Source organism: Coenobita brevimanus, chromosome 40 (assembly GCF_032717465.1).
Source record: "Coenobita brevimanus isolate Jiangsu-jjx chromosome 40, ASM3271746v2, whole genome shotgun sequence".
In the NCBI taxonomy this organism is placed as follows: domain Eukaryota; kingdom Metazoa; phylum Arthropoda; class Malacostraca; order Decapoda; family Coenobitidae; genus Coenobita; species Coenobita brevimanus.
Window position 1 is genome coordinate 27,132,071 of NC_136993.1, and position 27,758 is coordinate 27,159,828.

The 27,758-nt window shown below is 41.8% G+C and overlaps 1 protein-coding gene across 1 annotated transcript in view; it reads right to left on the minus strand.

The window, feature by feature from the left end:
- Nucleotides 1-27,758, minus strand: part of LOC145397009 (putative glutamate receptor) — a 107,091-nt gene that overhangs the window by 62,468 nt on the left and 16,865 nt on the right. The window lies entirely within an intron of this gene.

The window sequence follows — 27,758 nt, forward strand, 5'->3', positions numbered from 1 at the left end:
ATAGAAGGAGTTTAAATCGATACCTAGCTCATGTAAATGCAGTATTATGGCATTTGTAGTAACAGTTGCACCTATTTTTGTGCGCTTGTAATGCGATCTTAATTTATATTTGTGTGTATTGATTTCCTCTAGTTTGTTGTCACCAATATTGTTCGGTGTTTCGGTTGTGTCTGAGGTTGCATAATTGCTGGCTAAATTCCTTGGAACCTTTTCTAAATTATCAACATGAATTAGTTTTTCTTCGCTACTCGACAGTGACTTAATTACTACCTTGTTTGCAGTCTTCTTAATCACTCTGTATGGGCCTTCAAATTTAGTTGATAGTTTATTGTCTCTAGTGTGAATGATACCATAGACAGTGTCTCCTAAGTTGATAGGTGATTCTTTTGCCTATCGATTGAATGACTCCGTCATTTTTTCCTTGGGCATATATAATTGTTTCTTCATCCTTTTGTGTATATCCTGGAATTCATACAAACGGAGTTTATTGTATTCGTTATTATTATATATTTGTAAATTTTCACCTTCCAGAATTTCGTTAGGTAGTTGTTTGTCTGTCCCGTATATAATGAAATGTGGTGTGTCTCCTGCAGATTTATTAATGCTCCATTAATTGAAGCTTCCACTCTGGGAATCCAATCATTACAGCTTCCATAATTGTCATTAAAAATGTGACGTAACACATCCAACTTTTATTTTTTTTGTCTCTCTACCAACCCATTGGATGCCGGGTGACAGGCGAAGACATTTACCTTTTATATATTGTATTGTTTACATATTTCTTGCAGGATTTCGGAATTAAACTCACCCCCATTATCACTTCACTTATTAATATCTTTGGGGTCATGAATCGACATATTATAATTATTTATCTACGATTGCCCTTGCCACTGTTTCAGTTGTCTTATCCCTAACTGGGGCTAAAATCACATATCCTGAGAAGTGGTCCGTTGCCACGAATAGATACTGGTTATTATTGTATAATAAGGGTAACTTAAGTCAACTGCAACAATGTCCCACGGTCGATTAGGTACAGGGTATTGCCCTATAGGTGCAGGTGTTACTGTGTAGCCTTTGTGTCTCGCACATGACTCGCATTTGTCTGTATGACTGGATATATCTTTTCGTAACGGTGGTCAGTAGTATAACAGCCTGGCTTGTCTAACTGTTCTATCCATGCCAGGATGTCCTGCATGTGAACTATCGTGTATCATCCTTAATACTTGTGGTATCATTTCATTAGGTACCACTAATTGTTTATTATTTGTCCTATGGTTTGGTTGTCCTGGATTGATCCTCTATAAGGCATTATTGACTACAGTGAATTGTTCGAGTGGTATATGTAGCTTTGGTAATTGTATACCATCGCAACTTTGCAATTTGTATATAACTTTAGACTATGTTGGATCAAGTCTCTGTGCTTTTGAGATTTCATCATGGTTTGAGATGTTTCCCTTGACATCTAATGCCACGACATGAATTGGCGTCGGGTCCCTAAATAGCGCATCAGCTACTTAATTTGTTTTGCCTTGTATGTAGTGAAAATGTACATTGCTATAATAAATGAATGAATATACAGTATACAGTATATAATAGTTATTGTTGGTGCAAGTATTTAGTGACTGACTTATGCAGATAATTGAAGTAGGTATGTGTACGTAAGTCGTAAACTATACAGCATGTTTTATATGTTTGTGCAGAATGTTGTATCTACCACTGTGTCTATCACTGTGTATTGTATAAATGAAGTGAAATGTAACTCACAATTTTTACTGTGGTGGGAATAGTGTTAGTGATGGTGCAGGTGGTGATAGTGTAGTCAGACACTAGTTGATTGACGTGTTGTAGTGGTGTTGTCAGCTTCTCAGCAAAACACTAGCACAGCGACTTCTCACTCTGGCAGCTGTGGTGAGTAATTGAGTAATGGAGAGTAATGAGTGAGTAACGATGAGTAACGGTGAGTGGTGAGTGAGGGCTCTGGTATTTGCTGCCGTCATCTGAGCTGCTCACCCCTGCATCAGCGTGGTGGTGGTGGAGATGGAGGGTAGGCTGGAGAGAAGTGTGGGGTCAGGTGGTGGCTGTGGGTTGCGAGTCTTCTCGCTCTTTGCTTGCTTGTTTTTTTTCCCCTCACTCGAAACTCATTCTTCTTACTGTTGACTCGATTGTGATTACTTGATCGTTGAATTGTAGACTTCTTGAGATGCTTATAGTTTCTTTTACAGAATATAATTGTAGTTTCTTGCTGTATGGTGCGAACTTGTAGCTGATCTTGGTTACGTTGCACCTGCCTGAAGGTTGCTTGCAGAATCGTAGTATCTTGCTTTGATTGTAGCGTTGCTTCTTATATCAGTCATGATATTATAGACTCGTAGAATCGTTGGTTCATTGACTTGTTGATTTGTAGGTCTTATAGGCTTGCAGACCCGTAGGCGTGGTATATTATATAGTAGTTGTAGCCGAGCCGTAGGTAACAGTGTGTAGATATGTGAGGAAATAACCTCAGTTCACTTGTAGTCGATGACGGGAGAAGATAAAAGATGAGTCTGGGGTTGATTGTAATTTTATTGTCTTCAAAAGGAAAAGCTCAGGATCAACAAGGAGTGTATTAAACAAGAACGTTTTATGTTAGCTAACATCTCGCAGACCACCATGCTTCTCTCTCGAGTCTAGAGCCATCTTCTCGCTCTCTCTTTTCCAGCCTCCTAATTCCTTCTCTCTACATTCTCCTGCGGCCTCCTAACTTCTGACTTCTCGCTTCTCTCTCGTATATGATCCCTTCTGTCACGTGAATTATATGGTTGTCAAATGTTCTAGAAGCCTGAGTGTGTGTATGTGTGTATTCCTACCAGGCGTCACGAGGTGCAGACTACACATTCTTCAGGGGGAATGTGCAAACGATATTTCCTGCCGGCCCTAGCCATGGCTGAAATAACTTTCTAGATTACATGTATGCTACTAGCTATTATTTTTGATATTTTTGAGTCCTGACATGTGTATGCGCCAACATAAGCTCGTGCAAACAGAGTGAAAGAAGAATTTTGAGCAAATGTGGAATGAGGCATGGAAAAGTTTGAAAGGAATGAAAGAGTGTTTTTGATTGGAGATATGAATGGAAAAGTAGGGAAAGTGATAGTGGATGGAGTAGTTGGTGAGGGGGTGTGCCTGCAGAAGTGGGTGAGAATGGCAGTGTTCTAGTGGACATTTATGCAGGGAGGGGGTTGCTGATAGCCAATACAATCTTCAGACACAAAGTGATTCACAGGTATATATGGCGAGTGGTGAGAAGGATGGGTGGTGAAATAAATGAATGGAAGGCAATGATTGATCATGTGTGTGTGGTTGACAGAAGGAGATGATGTGTAATGGATGCAAGAGTGTAAAGAGGCTGGGGGAGTGGACTTTCTGAGCACCACACGGTGGTTGTAGAAGTCAAGAGGGAAGGACAGGAGAAAGCAGTTCATACAATGAGGGTTGAAAGGTTGCAAAAGGATGAAAAAAAATAAAAGGCAGAATATAAGGGAGAAGTGGAGGAGTGATTGGGTAAATATGTTTTGGAGTAGACGGGGGAGGCAGAAGGCGTATGCAAGATATTCACAAAAGAAGTCTGTACAGCGTGGGAGGTGGTGTATGGGGTGAAGAGAGGACAAAAGGAGGTGCAAGGAACAGCATGCTGGAATGAGGAGGTTAGACAAGCTGTGGTGCAAAAGACTAAAGCATATAGTGAGTGGATGGGAGGCAGGAGCATGGAGGAAGTTGAGAGATGGAAGAGAGAGTTATATGTAGAGATGAAGAAAGAGGTGTAGAGATTAGTAAAAGAAAGTAAGAAGAGAGTGGATGAGGCATTTCGAAGGAATATGATTCCAGAGCGGAGAGAATGTAAGAATATGTTCTGGAAAGATTTAAAGAGAGTTAGACAATGTGATAAAGAAGTTAGTCGGGGAATGATAGATAAAAATGGTAGTTTGCTAGAAGAGAAGGAAAAAGAAGTGGCTAGATGGAGAGAACACTTTTAGCAACTGTTAAACATGAGAAGGAAAGTAATACGGGTATAAGTGGTTTGGGAATGGTTGGGAGAAAGAGGGAGGTGGGAAAAGACGAAGAAATCAGTAGGATGAGTAATGGAGGGAATGAAGTAAGTCAGAATGGAGAAAGCCCCAGGAATTTATGGAGTGTGTGGTGAAATGTTGAAGCATGGGAGAGATAGTTGTAGAATGGAAATGAAGGATGTTCAGATTGGCCTGGGAGGAAGGTTGAGTCCCGGAGGATTGAAAGTCATTTATAATTATTCCCATCCCTTTCTCTGGCCTATCTCCTAAAAAGAGACAGGCCAGAGAAAGGGATGGGGGATGGAGTTATCCCCGTACCCTGAAGATTGGGTCTATGAATGTGCGTGGGTGTAGTACGATTGAGGCTAAAAGGGAGGAGATTGGGAGAATGTTTGTGAGAAGAAAGTTGGATGTGTTAGCTTTGAGTGAAACGAAGATGAAAGGGAAGGGTGAGTCTATGTTTGGAAGTGTGAATGGAATATTGTCAGGTGTTGATAGAGGAAGGGCAAGAGAAGGTGTGGCCTTGTTGGTGAGTCCGAAAGTACAGGAGTGTGTGATTGAATGGAAGGAGGTGTCATCGAGACTGATGTGGGTGAAAGCGAAATTTGAACATGGGTTGTGGGTGTTTGTGAGTGCATATGGGCCTGGTAGTGAAAGGGATGAAGAAGAGAGGGAGTCTTTCTGGAATGATGTTGATGAGTGTCTGCAGAGTTTTGGAGCGAATGTGAATGTGGTAATGATGGGAGATCTGAATGCTAGAGTGGGAAATGTAGCAGTTGAAGGTGTAGTTGGTATGCATGGTGTGCCTGGAAGAAATGAAAATGGGGAACGAATAATAGGAATGTGTGTTGAGCGAGAGATGGTGATTGGAAATACGCTGTTTGAGAAGAAAGATATTTATAAGTATACATGGGTGAGACAGGAGGGTGGAAGGGTTGTTGATAGAGCTTTGATGGACTATGTGGTTGTGTCTAGGAATGTAATAGGAAGATTGTTGGATGTGAGAGTTCTGAGAGGGGAGGGTGGAGGTATGTCTGACCATTACCTGGTGGAGGGAAAGTTAAGAGTAGGTAAGAGATGGGTGAGAGCTAGGAGGGTTAGGTGTGGCAGGTAGGTTTTGAAAGTGAGTTGGATAAAAGAGAGAAAAAGATAGAGTATCAGGAGAAATTGAAAAATTAGTGGAAAGCAGTGAAAGATCGGGAAAATGGCAGTGTGGACGAGGAATAGCAGTTGTTTAAGAGTGCTGTGGTGGGACATGCAGAAGAGGTGTGTGGTGTGAGACGTGTGGGTGGTGGTGTAAGAAAAGGAAGTGAATGGTGGTGCGAGGAAGTAAGTATGGCTGTTACTGAGAAGAGACGTGCATATGAAGTGTGGCTGCAGAGGAAGGATGAGATGTCATATGAAAGGTATAAGGAAAAGAGGAATAGGGCGAGAAGGGTTGTACGTGATGCTAAAGTGGCAGCAGATGAGAGGTGGGGTAGGCGGCTGACAGAGAATTTTCAACAGAATAAGAAAATGTTTTGGAAGCAGGTGAAAAGGGTGCGAAAGGGAGAGTCTGGGAAGGAAGAACGAGTAAAAGCAGAGGATGGAAGGATGTTAACTGAAATGGATGCAGAAAGGAAGAGATGGGCAGAGTATTTTGAAAACTTGTTAAATGTAGAGGAGGAGAGGATGGCTGAGATTGTGGCGGATAGAAGGGTGCAAGGAATAAATGTGTTGGGAGAGTTGAATGATTCTTTGATCATGAAGGAGGAAGTGGAAAAGGCAGTAAAGGAGATGAAAACAGGGAAAGCTGCAGGTATGGATTGGTGTGCTGTGGAATGCCTGAAGGGTGGTGGAGTGACTATTGTTGACTGGTTAGTAAGATTGTTGAATGTGTGCTTTGTGAAAGGTATGGTGCCAATTGATTGGGCAAGTGCTTGTGTGGTCCCATTGTATAAAGGCAAGGGTGATAGGTATGAATGTACTAGCTTTAGGGGTATAAGTCTGTTGAGTGTTGTAGGTAAGGTGTATGGAAGAGTGCAAATTATGAGAATTAGAGAGGGTACAGAGGGAGTGATTGGTGATGAGCAGTGTGGCATTAGGAGAGGGAGGGTCTGCGTGGATCAGGTGTTTGCTGTGAGACAAGTGTGTGAAAAGTATTTAGCGAAAGGCAAGAATGTGTTTTGGGCCTTTATGGATTTAGAGAAAGCGTATGATAGAATTGATAGGGAGGCTTTGTGGACTGTTTTAAGATTGTATGGACGTGATGGTAGGTTACGAAAAGGGATGAAAAGTTTTTATGTAAATAGTAGAGCGTGTGTAAGAGTGGGAAATGCTGTGAGTGACTGGTTTCCCGTGAGAGTGGGGCTGCGATAGGGATGTGTGATGTCGCCTTGGTTGTTTAATATTTATATGGACGGTGTTGTAAGGGAGGTGAATGCAAGAGTTTTAGGTGGAGGTCTGAGTCTGGTGAATGTTGATGGTGGAGAGTGGAATCTGAAGCAGCTGCTGTTTACAGATGATACTGCACTGGTGGCTGATTCAGAGGAGAGATTGAGACAGTTGGTAGAGGAGTTTGGAAGGGTGTGTGAAAGAAGGAAATTGAAAGTAAATGAGATTAAGAGTAAATTGATGAAGTGTACGAGGTTGGTACATGGTAGGGGGATGAATATAGTTTTGAATGGCGAGTTGCTCGAGGAGGTAGAGTGTTTTAAATATCTAGGGTCACATGTTGCTGTGGATGGAAGAATAGATGCAGAAGTGACGTTTAGAATAAATGAAGTAGGAAAGGTGCTGGGAGGAATGAAAAAAATGTTTAGATGTCGTTCGCTTAGAATGGATGTAAAGAGAAGGCTGTATAAGGGTGTTGTGGTACCGACTGCGTTATATGGGGCTGAAACATGGAATATGGGTGTAGCAGAGAGGAAAAGTTTAAATGTAATGGAGATGAGGTGTCTGAGGAGTATGTGTGGAGTGACGCGTATGGATTGAGTGCGAAATGATGAAGTTCAAACGAGAACTGGATTTGTTTGGGAGATGGCTGGTAGAGTTTAGCAGAGGGTGTTGCGATGGTATGGGCATATGGAGAGAATGGATAATGAGCGATTGGTGAAAAAGATAACTAGATCTGATGTGAGAGGTGTAAGGCTGAAAGGAAGACCACGAATAGGATGGATGGACAGTGTGAAGAGAGCGCTGGAAGCGAGAGGGATGTCTGTTGAGCAAGGAAGAGTGGCTGTGCGTGACAGAAATAAATGGAGAGAATTTGTGAATGAATAAGTGATGACGCAGCCCTGAGGGGATATTCTCCCGCATTTGGTCTGATCAACTAGTCAGGTCAGGTGCGGGTAAGGGGATGGGTCTGGTATGATGTGGCAGGGGTAAACCAGTTCTGCTGTCGGGCCCTGCTGCGGATGTCACTGATTGCACTGTGCAGTTGACCCTTGTGCGGTGTGGTGCGGTGAGGATCTGTCCGTTCTTCCCTTTGGGGCTAAGATGCGAATGTATGTGTTTGAATGAATGAGTAAATGGAGAGTGTGTCGTCCTGTCTCGGCTACCTCCCTTTCCTTGGGGGAAGCAGCCTAGGTATATAGATAGAGAGACAAAAAGAAATGAGAAAAAGAGGTGTGTGGTCATCAAGCGGGTATCTGTCTTCTTAGTGTAATAGGAAAAGTACATCGTTGGATACATATTGACAGAGTTTGGGAGATAACAGAGGAATTAGCTGGGGAAGAACAGGGAGGGTTCAGGAATGGAAGAGGTTGCATACATCAGATATTCATTCTTAGGTATTTAGTGACAAAGATTTTAGAGAAGGGAAAAAAGTTGTATGCATCCTTCATGGACTCGGAGAAAGCATATGACAGGGTGGATCGACAAGGAATGTGGAAAATATTAAGGATATATTGAGTAAGTGAAAGTTGTTGAATGCTCTGAAGAGTATATATGAGAGGGCTAAGACTGCAATGCATGTAGATGGTGAACTGTTAATTTTTCTATTTGAATGTTGGACTGAAACTGGGATGTGTTATGTCTCCATGATTGTTCAGTCTGTATATGGATGGAGTTATAAAAGAGAAACAAGGACGGGCGGTACATGTTGGAGCGGCCCTAATGAGAGAGGGCAGCATATGGAAATTCCTGTGCTGTCATTTGCAGATTATACTCCATTCCTAAGAGAGGACGAAGGGGAACTGCAAGGCTTGGTGAACGAATTTGGAAGAGTGTGTAGGAAACGAAGTTTAAAGGTGAATGTTTGGAAGAGTAAAGTTGTGATCTTCGAGAGAAATGAAGTCACTGGATGTACAGTGAGGTTGGATGCTGAGGAAATGGAAAGTGTGAGTGCATTTAAGTACTAGGGTATTGTGACGAGTAATTGTGGAAGTTGGAAGGTGAAGTACTTGAAAGGGTAAAACAAGGAGATAAGGTTGCTGGTTCTTTGAAAGCAGTGATAAGAAGCAGGGAAGTGAGCATGGAAGTGAAAAAGCCACTGCATGACAGTATTGTGATACCAACTCTAACGTATGGAAGTGAAACTTGGACCTTGCTATATGGACACAAGTCAAGTGTGAAAGCAGTGAAAGAGAGTTATCTGAGAGGAGCATGTGGAGTTACATGGAGAGACAGACTGACAAGTGAGGAAGTGAAGGAACATTGTGATGTAGATGTGATAGAAAGCATTAGGAGAAATACACTGAGGTGGTTTGGACATGTGGAGAGGATAGAAACGAAAGAATAAAGGGGAGAGTGTAAGTGAGTGAGGTGGAGGGGGAGTAGAGGGAGGGGGAGGCAACGGATGAGATGGAGGGATAGAGTGGAGTGGCATATGGGAGAGAGGGTTGTGGGGTGAGAGCAGGGCAGTGATATGGCGGGGAACAGGATGACATGAGGATGATTTGTTTGTGGCGACACCTCACGGGATTAAGGCGTATGGCAAGAGATAGATAGAATATATATATATATATATATATATATATATATATATATATATATATATATATATATATATATATATATATATATATATATATACCTAGGCTGCTTCCCTCAAGGAAAGGGAGGTAGCCGAGACAGGACGACACACTCCCCATTTACTCATCCATTCAAACACATTCATTCGCATCTTAGCCCCAAAGGGAAGAAGGGACAGATCCTCACCGCACCACACCGCACAAGGGTCAACTGCACAGTGCAATCAGTGACATCCGCAGCAGGGCCCGAGAGCACAGCTGGTTTACCCCTGCAACATCATAATAGACTCATCCCCTTACCCGCACCTGACCTGACTAGCTGATCAGACCAAATGCGGGAGAATGTCCCCTCAGGGCTGTGTCATCATTTATTCATTCATAATTTCTCTCCATTTATTTCTGTCACACACAGCCACTCTTCCTTACTCAACAGACATCCCTCTTACAACCAGTGCTCTCTTCACACTGTCCATCCATCCTATTCGTGGTCTCCCTCTCAGCCTTACACCTCTCACATCGGATCCAGTTATCTTTTTCACCAATCGCTCATTATCCATTCTCTCCATATGCCCAAACCATTGCAACACCCTCTGCTCAACCCTATCAGCCATCTCCCGAACAACTCCAGTTCTCCTTCGTACTTCATCATTTCGCACTCGATTCATACGCGTCACTCCACACATACTCCGCAGACACCTCATCTCCATTACGTTCAAACTTTTCCTCTCTGCTACACCCATATTCCATGTTTCAGTCCCACATAATGCAGTCGGTACAACAACACCCTTAGACAGACTTCTCTTTACATCCATTCTAAGCAAACGACATCTAAACACCTTTTTCATTCCTCCCAGCACCTTTCCTACTTCATTCATTCTAAACTTTACTTCTGCATCTATTCTTCCATCCACAGCAACATGTGACCCTAAATCATTGAAACACTCTTATCTTCTCAAGCAACTCACCATTCAAAACTATATTCATTCCCCTACCATCTACCAACCTCGTACACTTCATCACTTTACTCTTATTCTCATTTACTTTCAATTTCCTCCTTTCACACACCCTTCCAAACTCCTCTGCCAACTGTCTCAATCTCTCCTCTGAGTCAGCCACCAGTGCAGTATCATCTGCAAACAGAAGCTTCCTCAGATTCCACTCTCCACCATCAACATTCACCAGACTCAGACTTCCACCTAAAACTCTTGCATTCACCTCCCATACAACACCATCCATATAAATATTAAACAACCAAGGCGACATCACACATCCCTATCGCAGGCCTACTCTCACAGGAAATATATATATATATATATATATATATATATATATATATATATATATATATATATATATATATATATATATATATATTGTTACGGAAGAGAGAAAGATAATGTACACTTTATGTGAGAATACTAAAAATCACTACTGTCCCGTAAAGTTCCAGGTTCAAAAGAAATGAGTTAGGTAAAATTACAAGTTAAAGTTTAATGCTCAAACTAACAACAAAACATTCAGGACTCATAAGGATAATGTAATGGCAAAAAACAGGTTAAATATATGGTTAACTGCAATAGCCTCTATTAACACGAAATTAGCAAGAGTAAATTTATCTAAGTCAGCCCTGATAAAATGAAAATACCAGATAATACTCAGTGAATGCAAGATATATTATTACAGATATAAAATATTATTAATAATGACTGACATCCAAACTTTACATTAATCACAAAAACCTCGCTAGGCCTACAAATTAACACCTTATGGTATACAGTACAAGAACAAAATGTAATAACACTCATACTCAAATTACACAGCAGTTAAATGGCTGCAGACTTCCTGAGCACTCACAATAATAATAACAACTGTACAGGGGAGGACAGAGATGTGAGCAAAATGAGGAGTAGATCTAAGTGGCAATTAATGTAGAGACTGAGCTCATTATATAGGGGCCAGCAGAGCTTGATACAACTTGTAAGAAGGACGCGCAAATGAAGCCATAGGGGACAAAGAGTTGACAATCCTGCTCTGAACAACAGAAAGACCAACTTACTCTACTATAAGGGAGGACGGGGGGAGTGAGGTACAACACGCTCGTGATCAAACATGCAGCATACTGTACGTTAGAATTACACAAAGGATGATGAAATCATAGGCTATGTAAGACCTTCCCACAAAGAAAAAAGAAATTTACAAAGGAAATTTCTTATTACTCTAAAAACAATCTGTCTAAAGTCTAGATAAGCAATCTGCAATAACATTTTCTTTCCCCTTGACATGTTGTATGTCTAATGAATACTCCTGAAGAAGTAGACTCCATCTTGTCAATCTCTGATTTTTATCTTTAAACTTATGAAGGACAGTGGGTTATTATCGGTATAAATGACTATGGGGTCAAAACCAGAATACAAATAAAATGAAAAATGCTGTAAACCCAAAAACAAGGCCAAAAGCTCTTTCTCAATAGTTGAGTAGTTCTTTTGAGGTGGAGTGAACTTCTTACTGTAATAAGATACAGGGTGTTCAATACCCTGATCATCCTCTTGCAGCAAAACAGCCCCAGCTCCTGTATCACTTGCATCAACAGCCATCTTAAAAGGCTTAGCAAAATTTGGAGCAGCGAGCACTGGCTGACTTAATAGGATAGCTTTAAGTTTGTTGAAAGAGGATTCACAGTTATCGGTCCAGACAAATTTAACTCCCTTTTTCAGTAGGTCTGTAAGTGGTGATACAAGAATTGAAAAGTTAAGAACAAATCTCCTGTAATAACCTACCATTCCCAAAAATCTTTGTAGCTCTTTCCTACTTTTAGGTCTGGGAAGATCACTTATAACCTGAACCTTAGCTGCTGGTGGTGCAACATGTCCATCACCAATTACGTACCCAAGGTACTGAACTTTAGCTTGACCAAACTCACACTTTGACAAATTAGCTACAAGATTAGCCTGAACCAAACGCTCAAGAAATTTACTGACATGGCATAGGTGATCTTTCCAGTTGTCACTGAAGATTAATACATCATCAATATAAACAACACAACCTGCCATACCCTCTGTTACAACATTATTGAGCTTCTGAAATTTGGCTGGTGCTTTCTTCATACCATATGGCACTACAGAACATGCAAAAGTCTTTCCTAGTGTTGCAAAACATGAGATCTCCCTAGCACGTTCAGTCATAGGTACTTGCCAGTATCCCTTTAACAAATCAAACTTACTTATGTACCTAGCCTTTCCAATCTTGTCTATGCAATCTTCCACACGAGGGAGAGGGTAAGTGTCTGTTTTGGTTATCTGATTAACACGTCTGTAGTCGATGCAAAGATGCTGTGACCCTCCTGGCTTAGGGACTAGAGTGACAGGAGAACTCCACACGCTCTGACAGGGCTCAATCATCTTGTGGTCCAAGCTCCTTCTGGATGAGTGGAACTTTCACTGGGTTCACACGGTAAGGAGGCAGTTTAATTGGCTTTGCGTCTCCAACATCGACATCATGCATTAACACAGTGGTTCTTCCTGGAGTGGCAAGGAACACTTGCCGGTACTCCTGCAGTAATGCCGAAAACTCCTGCCTTTCCTCGGGAGCTAGATGAGAAAGCTTAGTCTGGAGATCATTCATGATATCAGGATTCTTCCCCAAACTATCACTCAGGCTCATGCTGCTTGGGAGAACTTCACTTGCAGACTCGGGTGGAACAGCTACAGTGCAGACTGGATTATTTTCGTCCCGCCTGTGATATAACTTTAGCATGATGATGTGACATAGTTCTTTGTTCTTTCTACAATCTGGTGTGGCGATGACATAGTTGACATCACTGAGTTTCTTCTCCACGAAATATGGACCATTAAACTTGGCTTCAAGAGGTTGCCCATGAACCGGTAGCAGAATCAAAACCTGATCTCCTGGCTGAAAGTGGCGTAACCTGGACTTCTTATCATACCAAGTCTTCATCTTCTCCTGAGCAGCTCCTAAATTCTCTCTCGCCAGCTGTAAAGCAGTGGACAGCCGTTCTTTGAACTTCATCACATACTCCAGCAGGTTGACGTCATCTTCCTCCAACAGCCAGCATTCCTTGAGTAACTTAAGGGGTCCTCTTACTTCATGGCCAAACAGTAGTTCAAAGGGTGAGAAGCCCAGTGATTCATTTGGAGATTCTCTTGCGGCAAACACAACGAATGGAAGACCTTTATCCCAGTCTTTCTGATGTTCCAAGCAGTATTTCTTGAGCATCGATTTGAGTGTTTGATGATATCTCTCCAACGCTCCTTGGGTCTGGGGATGGTAAGCTGAAGACGTGATCTGGGTGATTCCCAACTCTTTCAGAGACTGCTTGAAAACGTTTGACATGAAATTACTTCCCCAGTCTGACTGTACCTCCTTGGGCAGACCAAACTTTGTGAAGAACCCTAGCATTTCCTTAACGACGTTCTTTGCTGAGATATTTCTAAGTGGAATGGCTTCAGGATAACGAGTAGCCATATCAATCAGGGTCAACACATAAGAAAATCCTGAAGAAGTCTTAGGAAGAGGGTCCACAATATCCACCAACACATGGGTGAATGGCGCCTCAAAAGGAGGAATGGGAACTAGAGGTGCAGCCTTTTCGGTCTGATTACACTTCCCCACAACCTGACAGGTGTGACAAGACTTACAATACCAGGAAACATCCCTGAAGATACTTGGCCAGTAGAAGTGTTTCAAAATGCGTGCCACAGTCTTCCTCACTCCAAGGTGTCCTGCCAAACTGGAATCATGAGCCACTCTAATGATATCCTGCCTACAAACATGAGGGATGACAACTTGATGTACAACCTCCCATTCACAGTCGGCTGATGCTGTTGGGGGTCTCCACTTCCTCATAAGTACTCCTGACTTATATAATAACAAGTAGAAGCACCAGCTGACTCTTCCTCACTGCAAGCAAAGTTAGCTAGACCTTTCAACTCAGGGTCAGCAACCTGCAACTCAACCAACTCTTGACGAGAAAAATTATCAACACTACGGGGTACTGCCTCATCTGGTGAGTGGTCCAAATTAGCAAGAAAAGTGTCAGCTAGGATAACATCATCATCATCATTATCCTCTAAGTCACCAGTAACTTTAGACTTAGCCCTAGTGACAGCACATGCAGGGAACACATCAGGGACATCACAATCCTGGGCTGCAGCCACTGGCTCACTAGACAACTGAGGAGCTGGACAGACTTGACTTCCACCAATATCATTTCCAAGTAAGAAAGTTACACCTGACATTGGGAGTGTCTCAACCAACCCGACCATAACAGAACCATTAACAAAACCAGACTCTAAATTGACACAGCACAGAGGGACAGAGAAGTAATTATTCCCTACACCTTGTAAGATTACAGTTTCATCAGAGGAATTAACATTAGAGCCTAGAACACTGGTCAGCATAAGGGATTGGCAAGCACCTGTATCACGATATATTTTAACTGATTTCCTGTCATTACTGTCCAGAGGACTGACAAAACCTTCAGACAGGAAATTAGCACATGAACTCTTGAGAATGTCACCCACGTTACTGCTCAAAAGAGGAGCTTCATCATGAGGATTTAATTTACCCCTCAAAGCAGGTTCAGTTAACTCAGTTAAAGAATTCTGGGAACTCTCAAGGGTGGACACTAGACCAATTGACTGAATATTTAAAGACTCCTTTTTGTTCACATCACGCTGTCTCCTGAAACATTTCTCCGTAGTATGACCAAGCTTACTACAATAAGTACATTTACCTTTCTGAAACCTAGAGGTGAAGCTGGTATTTACTTCCTGAGAAACATCATCTTTATTCTCTTTCCTGTTACCTGTACTCTGAGTAGAGGCAACGTACTTACTCTCATCTTTCCTTTTCTCTCTAGAATATCTCTTGTGAGTGAGAACATAATTCATCAGCTAAAACTGCAGCATCAGACAAATTATCTATTCTTCTCTAATCAAGATATTGGCTTACATCTTTACTAATACACCTTTGGAAGTCCTCCAGCAAAATCATCTGCTTAAATTTGTCAAAATCAGAATCCACATTCTTAGAATTTAACCACTGCTCTAACAGATCTTCTTTGATTTTTGCATACTGAACATGGGATTGCTTATCTTGCTTATAAGTTGTCCTAAATTTTACTCTATAGGCTTCAGGAACAAGCTCATAGGCCTTAAGAATCAAGCTCTTAACTACATCATAATTATCAGATTGATCCTGAGGCAAAGATGCATAAGTTACTTGAGCTTTACCAGTGAGAACAGTTTGAAGGAGTACTGGCCAATACTTTTTGGGCCAATTAAAACCTGTAGCTACCCTCTCAAACAACTGAAAATACTCTGTTAAATCAGATTCATTAAAAGGAGGGACAAGTTTAACATTTTTAGCCACATCAAAATCATCAGAGCTAGATGATCCAGTTCCACCTTGTTTCATGCGATACTCATGGTCTGCCTGAATCCTAGCAATTTCAATTTGTGCCTCCTGAATACGAGCCTGAGACTCAGCCTCCTTAGCACGTGCCTGAAACTCAGCCTCCTTAGCATTTGTCTGAAATTCAGGCTTCTTAACACGAGCCTCCTGCAGGGCTAGCTGTAACTTAGCTAATTCAATCTGCATTTGGTCATTTGGAGGAGTTACATTAAACAAGCTTTCATTAATCATGTCAACAATTTGATCTTTAGAATGATGAGAGCGAACAGCAATTCCCAATTGTTGAGCAACAAACTTAAGTTCATTCTTTGTTCTGTTTTCTACATCACACACTGTTTGCACATTTGACAAAAAATCTTTGGCTTCATCAAGCGTAGTAATAGTAGACATCATGAATAAGTAACAGTCACAAAATATCAAGCAATATCCTTATGATAATATCCTGAATATCCTGATAAGAGGTCGCCAAATTTATGTTACAGAACAGAGAAAGATAATGTACACTTTAAGTGAGAATACTAAAATCACTACTGTCCCGTAAAGTTCCAGGTTGAAAACAAAAGAGTTAGGTAAAATTACAAGTTAAAGTTTAATGCTCAAACTAACAACAAAACATTCAGGACTCATAAGGATAATGTAATGGCAAAAAACAGGTTAAATATATGGTTAACTGCAATAGCCTCTATTAACACGAAATTAGCAAGAGTAAATTTATCTAAGTCAGCCCTGATAAAATGAAAATACCAGATAATACTCAGTGAATGAAAGATATATTATTACAGATATAAAATATTATTAATAATGACTGACATCCAAACTTTATATTAATCACAAAAACCTCACTAGCCTACAAATTAACACCTTATGCTATACAGTACAAGAACAAAATGTAATAACACTCATACTCAAATTACACAGCAGTTAAATGGCTGCAGACTTCCTGAGCACTCACAATAATAATAACAACTGTACAGGGGAGGACAGAGATGTGAGCAAAATGAGGAGTAGATCTAAGTGGCAATTAATGTAGAGACTGAGCTCATTATATAGGGGCCAGCAGAGCTTGATACAACTTGTAAGAAGGACGCGCAAATGAAGCCATAGGGGACAAAGAGTTGACAATCCTGCTCTGAACAACAGAAAGAACGACTTATTCTACTATAACGGTAGAAGGGGGGAGTGAGGTAGAACACGCTCGTGATCAAACATGCAGCATACTGTACGTTAGAATTACACAAAGGATGATGAAATCATAGGCTATGTAACAATATACAGAATATGTATTCTATCCATTATTTTTTTTTATGTGAGGAAAAAGGAACCAAAGGCAATGAGCCTCCAAAAGCGTTCCTTCCAAGAGAAAAACAAAATATAAGAGAGAGCAATTTCAATTGCCACACGCCTTTATATATATATATATATATATATATATATATATATATATATATATATATATATATATGTATGTATAATTACCACTATCATCATTAGCCTTGCATATTGTTTCTCAAACTTTTCCACTTCATTCCCCAGTTGTGGGGATCTTGACATCCTGGTGACCCCCCGTAAGTTTTCTCTCAAGCCCCTCACAAATAATGGTCATGAAAACTGTTTAAGTGCTCTACATTACTGTAATGCTTACAGCTGTCGGTCAGAATGCATATTTTGTTACATATCAATGTGATGGAGGACACTGTTTGTTTTCAGCCAGTCGACTGATTCGAGGTTGAGTCCCTGTTAACGCACGCCTCATATCTGGGCACACATTCATCCGGTTTCGGCTTTTGCATTTAATGTGTGGAAGGGTGGAGTCTGGAGAAACCAGATTCACATAAATATGTTATGGAAAATGGGAGATGAGTCTACTCTATTGCGATTTCACTAACCTTTGGATATGACTGATACATGGAGCACCAAAACACAGTCAGAGATTTTTCTTCATAAAGGTCTCTGGCAGCAGAATCATTCTTGAGGTCAAGGAATTCGTCCTGAACTTCATCGGGAATGGCAGCAATATCAAGAGTGTCAGAAATGATTCCTCACCAAATTCCCTTCTTCCTTCTTCAATTCTGGGAAGTATCTTATGAGCTCAGTTTCCAAGGATTTCATGTGATGAGTTATTTTACTTTTGCGTGGTGGGTCAAGTAGTAGATCCTCTTCAATCTCGTCAAGATGGGTTGAAAGATTCCCAAACGTAGCAACATTTTCTGCATTCACTTTCCTTTGCCAGTGCTGGAGTGTAGCGAGAAATGCACGGATACAGTCCATATTGTGAAATACTTTTCTTTCTTTGCCTTGTAGTTTGGATTTTAGAAAATTTAGCTGCTCAAAAATGTTGTCCATGTATGCAAAACGTGATTCCCTCAACACCTGATTGAAGAGACTTAATAGATCATCCTTCCCTTTCATTTCCAGAAAAAAATTAAATTCTCTCCGAAGCTCAAATACTCTGTTCACAACACTGTCCTTGGAAAGCCATCGCACTTTTGAGTAAAAGAGAAGGGAATCATGCTCTGAATCCATGTCTTCACAGAGTTTCTGGAGAAGGCGAGAGTTCAGATCTGTTTTCACAATGTTGGCACATTTTACCACTACCTCCATGATCTTGCAGACGGCAATAGGGAGTTTTTATTACGCCAGTGCATAACGATGGCTTATGTAGTGAACCACATGCACATTCGGAGACACTTCCTTGACATTCTTCTGTAGCCCCAGTTTTGATCCCAGCATCGCCGGGGCCACATCAGTACAGACTCCACAACAATTTTCCCAGGCTATTCGTTGGCTGAGAAGAAATCGTCAACTTTTCCATCACATCTAAAGCCTTCGTGGTAGTGTTAAACTGTGTATAGAACGTATATTCATTTCTGTTGTTACATATGAATACATATCTAACAAACACGTGTAGCTCTGCACAACACTCATCTTTTGCCTCATTCAACCGTATTGCGAACATACCAGTGGAGACAATTTAACCCATCCCGTCCGGCATATGTCGTTATCGCTCCACACAGTCGGCCATTCCCAACAGAAAGCGGCAAAATCGTTTATCTTTAAACCTTCATATTTCTGTTAATACTTAACCAAGATCTCATATTACTAACCAGTCCTTCGACTTTAATCTGATGGCATCAGATGGTCCATGAATTGCAGACAGGGAGAGTGAGCGAGTGGGGGATGGGGACAATTTTTTGTGTTTTTTTGCCGGTTCTGTATGCGTGGCGGAGGTTCGGTGACACAACAAAGGCTTACACTAGCCCACCAGACTATCACATCCATGACACTTCCAGGTAACCAAAATCGACTACAAACACTGTTTCTGTGAATATTTTTCCATAATCGGTTGTACTGGGTGAATGAAGCCCGGTCACAGTAGCAACGACCTTGAACTCTGACCGCTCGTCTCCTGCCGCCTTACAGACAAACTGACAGACACTGGCGCTCTCTCTCTCTCTCTCTCTCTCTCTCTCTCTCAACACACACACACACACACACACACACACGGTAATGTATGTCTGGCTAGGATTGTTGCTTGATTCAGGCATTGGTGAGGAAGTACTGTAGAAATCTGGGTATTACAGCTACCATAAATAGTACTATTACTACTAGAAGTACAAGTACAACTACCACTACGACAACTACTACTGATGCTACAACTACCACAACTACAAGTACTACTACCACCACCACAACTACTACCATTACAACTACTACATCAACTACTACTATTACTACCACTCCTACAACACATATTACCACCACTACTACCACTACAAATACTACTACAAAAAGAAAATATGAACCATGTACCAGTAGTCATTTACGTACTGCCCACCACTCTGACTTTCTCTTTCCTTTGAGTTATACTTTTTCATCATATGTATAAACAAATGTTTTCAGAATAAAATAAGGCTGCATGTTTATCATGAAACAAACTTTCTGCCTCCATTATTCACATAAATATATGCAGAGCAGTGAAATCATATTTTCTATTTCAAAAACAACAACATACCGGTATGTACAAAACTAACTGATGCATAATACCCAGACTCATACCACTCGGTCTTTGCGTGCAAATCAAAGTGCCACCTCACATTCAGCACACCACCACCTCGTCATACAGCGTTGCTGTGGTCGGCACGATGAATTGGCGCAAACTTAGCAATGCCGGAAGGCTTCCTTGCCTGCAGGTATGCTAGGTAGTATTTCCATGAAATGCCTGTTGAGGTAGTTCCTGCACTGTAGGAAGTCAGGCACTTTCTGTACACTCTGCCTCTTTCGCGGAAGGATTTACCTGTCCATACTTCTCCAGAAGGCCGAAAATTACATCCTTCTCGAACTGTCTGAGGGATGTGCTGGTCTGTGTAACATCCTTGTACAAAATGAAGGCATTCAGTACACAGATGTCCAGTACATGTTGGAATGTCTTCTTATACCACTTACACCTCCTCAGACAGTCAATGGTGCCGATCTGCATATCTGATTTATCAACGAGTCGCATGTTCACGTTATAGTCGATAACAGCATCAGGCTTGAAATCTGGCTGCCTCGTTCTTCTATCGACCTTGCCTGTGTAATCAACCTACCTTCGTGGACCATGGAGAGGACATTCATCTTTCTCTTATCGTGCCAGTGAATTGCCATGAGTTTACTTGATTTCAAGGTCATGCACTCTCCCTTCACGGTGCCTTTAGGAAAGGATGGCCAGTGCTTCCTCTTTGCATGGACAGTGCCACACGATCCAATCTGGTGTTCTTGCAGGTACTTTGGAAGACCTGGTGCCGTGAAATAGTTATCAGTGTAAACGATATGGTTGCAACCGAAGAACCTGTCCATTAGCTTCTTGACAACTGAGCCAGAGAAACCATGGCGATCGTCCATTGACAACACCGCATCACTCGCTGTATACACAGTGAAATCCAGCACATACCCAGTCTTGCAATCACACAGTACAAAGAACTTTATTCCTAAACGATGTCTCTTTGATGGAATGTACTGAATGAAGGCAAGACGTCCCCAGAACAAAACAAGCGACTCATCGATAACAACCTTCTGAAATGGCCTGAAGAAAGATTGAAATTTTTCCTTCATCATCTCCAGAATCGAGCGAATTTTCCACAGCTTATCGTTCGGATGTGGGCCCATATTTGTGGAAAAATGTATGTACCTCAGGATGTCTAGATATCGGTCACATGGCATATACTTACTGAATACTGGCGTTGCAGCAATATCATCCACGAGCCGATAATCGTCTATATTATGTTTTCTAACATGAAGCATCAACATTGTCAACGCTAGCCAAACATACATTTCGCTAACACTCATAACAGTCCATTCTTTCATTTTTGCACTATCTCTCAGGTGCGAGGTTTCAGCCCATTTGCAGCAGAAATCCCTGAAACTGTTCGCTTCTTTCACAATGAACTCCATCACTGCTGTTGTGAAAAAAGCAAGGAAGAAGTCCACTGCAGAAGAAGCTCTGTTGTAGGGAAATTCTGGCTGCACACCTGCATTTGTGTCATCAAACTTAGGGACCTCAGGCTGAAACCCCGTCCCTTCCTCCTGCACTGTAGTATCTAACCTACCTGTCCTCGGCTCCTGTCGTGTCTGTCGTGCACGTGGCCTGCCCCGTGCCCTGCCACGGCCCCTAGCATGGCGGCGTGGTGGCGATTCCGCCGATTCACCACTAGATGAGGCAGGTGATGATGCTGGTGGCAGTGATCATGGTGGTGATTGCGTTGGTGAAAGGCGTTGGCTGGCACGTGCCTGTTGGCGTGCACCTTCACTAACATAACCTAATGTGCCAGGTTATGGTGATATGGCATGTGGTGAGGCAGGCTGGTGTGGTGAGGCTCGTAGTTATGCAGGCCGGCGTAATGTGGCACGTGGTAAGGCCTGTAGTGATGCAGGCCGGCGTGGTGCTGTCTTCAGTGATGCAGGCTGGCGTGGCGAGGCCTGAAGTGATGCAGGCCGGTATGATGAGGCACGTGGTGAGGCAGGTCGGCGTGGTGAGGCAGATCGGCGTGGTTAGGCAGGTCGGCAGGGTGAAGCACGTGGCGATGCCTGTAGAGATGCAGGCCGGCGTGGTGAAGCCTGAAGTGATGCAAGCCGGCGTGATGAGGCACGTGGTGAGGCAGATCGGCGTGGTGAGGCACGTGGTGATGAATATAGTGATGCAGACCAAGTGGGTGAAGGTGGTGATGATGGTGTATGGGTGGAAATTTCCACCCTAGGCCACTCTCGTGCCCGGCGGCTCAGCCTGCGGCGTTTTCTCCTCCCGCCAGCCTCCACCTCCTCCCTTCCTTCACTCTCTACCTCCCCCGCCACTTTCTCCATTGTGCTTATATCACCCTCTGGAGGATCATCAACTAGATCTGACCCTTCATCATCAGAGAAGGCTGATGATCGTGCAAATGGAAAATATCGGCACACAGTGGATAATTCACAGTCACTCTCTTCCTCTGATACATATTTTTCCATACTCAGCATCGCTATATCAGTTTCCGCAGAGGAGGAATCACTTTCCCCACTCATAATCGGCGATAATGGTATATCTAACTCCCTCCCTATTGCACTATCACTAAGGCCTTTCCTCCAAGGGCCTTTGGACTTCATTGTCATTGAAGTCGGTGGGCGTGGGCGGTCATCCCAGGGTCCGGAGACAGGAATATGGATTTGTGTAGGTCTATCTATCACGGAAAAATGCAGGCAACTGGAGCATGACTGGGATGCATGTGGGAGGGTTGCCAGCAAGTGCGGATGGTGGAAATAATCAACTGAATATTCAAACAATGACACTTACTAAATCATGTACAGTCGTGGTCATAAATAATCACCTAGTCTCCGGTACCCCTTGCCTCAGGCTGGCTCATTTATACGCGGCAAGTCACACTAGAGTAAGAGGGGCTGAGAGGGAGGGACCAGAGAGAGAAGGGAAGGTGGGTGGGGGGAATGAATGATGGCGCGGGGGTGGAGTGAGGTAGGAGAGGGAGGGTAGGTAAGGGAGGGAGAATGAAATGCGAAGTGGTGGTCACATTATTTGTATATTTCCTTTCATTAGGGAATGATGTAAAGGAGTTAATATTCAGTAGATAATGCTGAATTACACCTTGAATAGCGGCATCAGATCACAAACTTTTGATAGGTGGTGATATCAAGGACTGGCCGAGAGAAACATACTGACATGATAGATCAAACATTAGTGCAGAGCCATCAAGACTGTGTGGGCCCAGACTGTCAATGCGTGGGAACTATATAAAGAAAGGACATGGGCACGCCTCCTCCAGCACACCAGGGACTAGTGGGAGCTGTTCTGACGAAACCAGCAAACCATCAACAACACTGTTTCTTCGGTGCTGCGAAGACAGCAAGAGGTGAGGCAGGAGGTCACTGGAGTAATTACAAAGACTTTCCTCATTGCTTTGGCTTGACTAATGTCGGTAAACATTGACATAGATATATTGTGGGAGTTTGGGTAGGATTTTGTTTCATTTTCATTCTAAATGAGTATGTGAGATATCGTTAACTCCACCCATGTGCACAGACATCAAATTTACTTGCCTTTTATGCACAGTTTTTTCAATAGCCTTTTCATATAGAGATGCCATAAAATAGCTGACATGATATTGACTGTACGAAGTGAGTGTATACCGAAAAGATGACCATATTTACTGTGGACACAGCCATGTCAAAGGTTGCATATGATAATTGTTTCCAAAAACTTATTACATGTAAGGGTAAAGGACGATTCTGACACAAACATTACGGAAGTCAAAGCCATCCAGACTCCATTCTACGTTCGAAATCAAAATACACGGATAAACACAAATATCTGGCTCTGCACTGATGTTTGATCCGTCCCATCAGTATATTTCCCTCACGAGCCAGGCCATGATATTGCCACTCTAAAGATTGCTATCTGACGCCGCTATACAAGATGTAATGCAGCATTTTCTACCGAATATTAACTCCTTTATACCACGCCCTGAATGAGAGAAAACAAAGAATGTGACCACCACTTCGCATTTCTTTCCCCTCCTCTACCTTCCCTCTCTCCCCTTCCTCACTCCACCCTCGCACCATCATTTGTTCCCCCACCCACCTTTCCCTCTCTCTCTGTCCCCACCCTCTCAACCCCTCTTACTTTACTGTGACTTGCCATGCATAAAGGAGCCAGCCTGAGACACAGGGCATCAGAGGATAGGTGATTATTTATGACCACGACTGTACATATAACCCCGGACGGCTCCAGCAGGACCAGTATACATATCAACCTAGACGGGATGGGTTAATCTCCCGTATCACATGTTCCATTGTATCAGCAAATATTTCACTGATTCTCTAATTTACTGTGTAGTTTGACGAAGAAATCTGCTGAATTTAATGTGCATTTGGCTCTACAAGAACCCACTTGACCATCATTGCGGCACACAGCTTGATGAAAGTTTCACCAAGCAGGTGAGCCTTTTTGTTCCTTGCTATTTCACAGGAAAGCTCACATGATGCCTCTACTGCACTCAAGTTCTGTAGTTGGAAAGTACCACTCCCAGCCAGTTCCTGTCTTCCCACACTCTGGTCATGGCGCTTGAAGAAACTGGGGTCTTTCTCTGAATACTGAGGGTGGATTGTCGCCAGATGATGCTTCAGCTTACTAGGAGAATCATTCGTCAACACTTTGAAATGCAGTATACACTGTGCTTCTCGGTGCCATCATCGAGGATTGATACAAATCCATTGTTAATGTATACATCATTGTACTTCCACTTCTTAGCAACACAGGCAGCCATAGCAAATCTATATTTAAAAAAAATGATAGGTAAAGCTTTAAATGATGTGGCCACTTGCACCAAAGTGAATTTAATTCACAACACTGATTTAAAATCAATGTCGAAAAAAAATCACCAGCATCAAATTACTCACCAATATAGTATTATGAATTAGTGACTTAAGTTATGTGCAGTATGAGGTCACTGGTTTTCTGTATTTGATTTTTTTTTTTCAAACAATATTGCATTCATCTTTCCAAATTATCTTTGTTTCTATTATGTTAGAATAAGTTTGATTAAAGAAACTTTCGGGTTAATGATGCAAATGTTATGACTAGCGCAATTTAAGCAAAATTCATCTGGCACTGTACCAACTATTAAATTCTCCAAAATCTCCACGTGTGGTAGCCGGGTTCCGTCATCGTCTCTGCTTATGCAAAAACTGTAAAATCATGGTTAAACTGTAAGAAAACAATGTGAAATATCGTGTGAAAATGCTAAATGCAGCATTACACTTTGAATTATCATATTAATCATTACCGTATGAGTTTCACACTGTCACACACCTTGACCGTAAATAGATGTTGAGGCAAAAAAAAAAAAAAAAAAAAAAGGCAAAGGGGAGTCAAACACAACAAAGGAAACATAAGACAATACATATGAATGTGTAATCATCCAAAAACATCGATAATTATCAGAAAGTAGCAAAAAAATACTGCCTGAAATTTCTACCCGATTCTACCCTGCATTAAAATTTCACATCGTTTCTCATACAGGGCTGAAGAGTCACACTATCGTGACAATGAAATAGGATACAAAAACCCACACTGGCAGACGAAAAAAGATGTATTCCAAACAGTTTCGGCGACAGCTGTCGCCCTCTTCAGTGGATCTACAGACCAAGAGTGGTACATACAAATGCCGAGAAGCTGCTTATATGCAGGGTGAGGACACGTTTTCCCAACCACACCTGATGTGACCTCACCTGACTCTCCCTCTACTCTGTCCACGACCTGAGTGAGGGATTACAAGGGGCGGCAAGGACCTTGCCACTAATCCTCTCATCACTGGATCTAATTTATACATTCCTTCACCATGGTTAAAATTATTATATCTGTCTATACATACAGCTTCCACAATCCTACGTTTCTTATAGTTACTACATTTGTACAATATTTGGCTAGAATTCCAGTCGATTCTATGGTCGTTTTCCGAAGAGTGAACGTACACTGCGTTATTTATGTTCCCTATCTTACAAGCATACTTGTGTTCCTTAATGCGAGTGTCCAAATCCCTTCCCGTTTCACCAACATAAACCAAATCACAGTCTCTACATGGAATTTTGTATACCCCTGCAGTTTTGTTACTAATTGGTTTATTCTTTACCAGCATTGATCTTAAGGTGGAAGTATATCTAAATGCAATGTTTACATCCAAATCATGACTCACAGACTTCACCAAGCTAAGATTTGACACATACGGAACCGTGATGTATGGCTTATTTTGCCGACTTTGTGGCGTTGATCTAGGTACAAAAAAGGCTTTTCTGGCTTTAAAATACGCTTGCCTTATAAACCAACTGGGATATTTTAGATCTAAAATTATTTTCCATATCTTGGCGTTTTCCGTATCCAGATGTTGGGGACTATTAATTCTGAGTGCTCTAAGGAACATAGAAGAAATAACTGACATTTTAGTGGAACTGTGGTGATATGAATAATAATGTATATACAAATTGCACTGGGTTGGTTTCCTGTATACAGAAAAGCTAAGTGTCCCAAGTTCATCCCTGTGCACAAATACATCTAAAAATGGAAGGGAACCATTATTTTCCCATTCAACTTTAAATTTAATCGAGGGAACCAGTGCATTTAATTTTGTAAGAAACTCGTCAAAGTTAGCGTATACGTCTGGCCAAAATGAAAACACATCATCAACATACCTATACCAAATTAAATTTTGAGGAGATATGGTGGTAAGAAGGTTGGATTCAAAATATTCCATGTACAGGTTACTAAGAATTGGAGAGAGGGGCGAGCCCATACCCATACCAAACTTTTGCATGAAAAACTGATCACCAAAAGAAAATGCATTACACTGCACACAAAGGCTAATAAGTTGTTTGGAATACATCTTTTTTCGTCTGCCAGTGTGGGTTTTTGTATCCTGTTTCTCATACAGTTTAGGTCAGAGCTGCTAAATCTGCATTGAAACTGGGTTTGGTGAAAGCCATTTGATTTAAATTCAACATAACCCGGCAATTCTTTTCAGCAATGATTTTAATTTAGATCACTTAGTGTCAGTTAATTAGTTTAATTTCGTCATATATTTTAAATCAGTGTTGTATTTTATTGGTGCAAATGGTCAGTGATAATTTTAAAAATTAATGAATGAGAAAATGAACAAAAATTAGATTACAAAGAGAATATGTGAGAACAATATCAAAGGTAGAGGTGGGATAGGGAGACCAACAGTCAGCTGGGATGTGGAGGAATACGTAAACTCTAAAGCTATGTATCTAAATATATAAATAGGTGGTTGGACAGATAGACAGATGTAAAAAGAAAACAAATATAAGTCAATTTCACAATGCTAGTATCAAATTAAATATCTCACAAGCAACACTAGACTACTGTACAGAAAGCAGTAGATATTTCTCAGAAGCTTACATCTGCAGGTGCCAACTGAGGCCATGGCCAAGAGGGAGGTTACAACAGGGAGGGAGAGAGACACTTGCACCCTGTACATAGTCCTAAGCCTGTCGGAAGAATCCCTTCTAATATAGGCAAATAGGAATTTATATATGGTGTGCTCAACAAGTTGCTAATTGCATAAAAAGTGTTGCCACTTAGTCATATTTTTTCTTGCATGTTCGTTGGTTCAGTTGTGTTGAAACATTGCAAGCATGTGCTGGAACGAGCGGGTGTAAAGAAACAAGCTTAACTTTCATATGCCGGGCTACTTTTAACGCAGTCATCACCTCACTATGGGCAATATCACGGAAACTGCTGAAAATTGCTTGTTTTCAAACCTTAATATCTCCAAAACTATAGCACTTAGGAAAACCCATTAATGACTGTTTTACTCAATAATTCTTCCTCTTGCGAATGAAAGTATTTTCATGTCTCTAGGTCGTTGCACTGATAAGTAATGACGTGAGGAAGAGAACTAATTATTGCAACAAGAGCAGGATGTGTCTGTGCATCTGCCCACAGCGCTGACAAAGCCTTTGCTCTCAACGTGGTAACTTCTCCACTACTAGATAAAACTAGACTGTCACATCCAAAGCATGCCTTATGGCACTACCACTGAGCCCATTTCTAGTATCCCTTGGAAAGAGGCTTTGCAGGGCTCGATGGTGCAATAGACTACAGGTGGTGAGGATGGAATCAGACAAAGAGGAACCTTAAGATACTGTACACCTGGCAAAAGCATGCGACAGACGGACTCTTCCCTGTGTGCTATGGAGGGACTCCCTCCCTACCCTTTGGTGGCCAGATGAAATGGCGGCCAGTTCAAACGGTGGCGGGAAGACACTTGTGTGTATAGATGTCATCCAGCAG